This window comes from Pteropus medius, unplaced genomic scaffold (assembly GCF_902729225.1).
Source record: "Pteropus medius unplaced genomic scaffold, Ma_sr-lr_union100, whole genome shotgun sequence".
Classification (NCBI taxonomy): Eukaryota; Metazoa; Chordata; class Mammalia; order Chiroptera; family Pteropodidae; genus Pteropus; species Pteropus medius.
This window is the reverse complement of record NW_024342473.1, coordinates 13,151,564-13,152,777: the sequence shown is the minus strand read 5'-3', so window position 1 is coordinate 13,152,777 and position 1,214 is coordinate 13,151,564.

Below are 1,214 nucleotides of genomic sequence, written 5' to 3'. Positions count from 1 at the left end.
TATTTATTTTTTGCCATCGCCCCAGGGGAAGTGGACTATTAACTTCCATGACTTTAGGTCATTCAAGGGTATGAGCCAATCCTGGCCAGGTCTAACTGCCTCATCTTTCTCCCACATTCTATAGGTTAATTCTTTTCTAGCCTCTGTTCCTGCTATTCCCCGAGCCTGGAATGCCTTTCCTCTTCCTCTCTTTCTTTTGGCTCTGTACCCATTTCCTCTGTGCAGGATTGGCTGTTTTTGACCTTGGCTGTCTGCATTGCTTATTGGACCTCTGACTGACCTCATTCTGTGTGTGTGTGTGTGTAGCCATGCACATATGCAGATAGCAAGTGCAGAGATCTTATGCTGTTAACTGAGTTGAGGCACTTTCCCTCTTCTAGAATAATATGATGAGGTCCTGAAAGAACCCAGGCTATAGAGGCCACTAGTTAGAGACCTGGTGTCAGATGAAGACTCTTGTCCCTCCTAGTTCCTGGTCAGGCACCCACCCCAGCCCTCCAGTCTTTCCATGCCCTTGGGCAGACTTCTCTGAGTGGTCCTGAATGGTCTCCATCCTCTAGGAACTGAGGCCCATGGGAAATCCTGGCCTCATCACAGCTGGAGAGTGCAGCATCAGCAGCATCAGCATGGCACCTCCCGGACATGGAGGCTAGTGTGAGGGCTGCCCTAGCTGCCTTTTCCCCTGACCTATGTCCCAAGCCTTGGAGAACACTGCCTCCAGAAGCCCGGGACCTTATACCTCTGAAATAGCCTAATCTGATGAGTCCTAACAATAAATCCTGACTTTTGCATCCTGTGAGTGATGTGCCAAGTACTTCCTGTCTGTCTTCCCACTGCAGCCCTACCTCAGCCCTGGGAGTTGGGTACCTTCTCCCTGTGGCAGATGAGATATGCAAGGCTCAGAGGCTGAGTGACTGGCCCCAAACCACAGGCCCATTCCAAAGTATGGCAAAGTCCTCATTTTTTGGTTCTGTCAAAGTATAATTTTTATCACATGTCGGAGAATTATTTAACTCATTAATAAGGGAACCAGAAGAATAGTAAAGCTGGTTCATCAAAGGAGCATTTGAGAGACTGATATTTGTATATTTCATGGCAAAAGACATATTGAAGTAAGTTTGCAAAGGTAAGAAATGAAGATGGTTAATGTCTTACAGGGCAATAAAACCAGATTTTTGTGGTTCTCTACTAAACGAAAATCTTTTGCACCAATT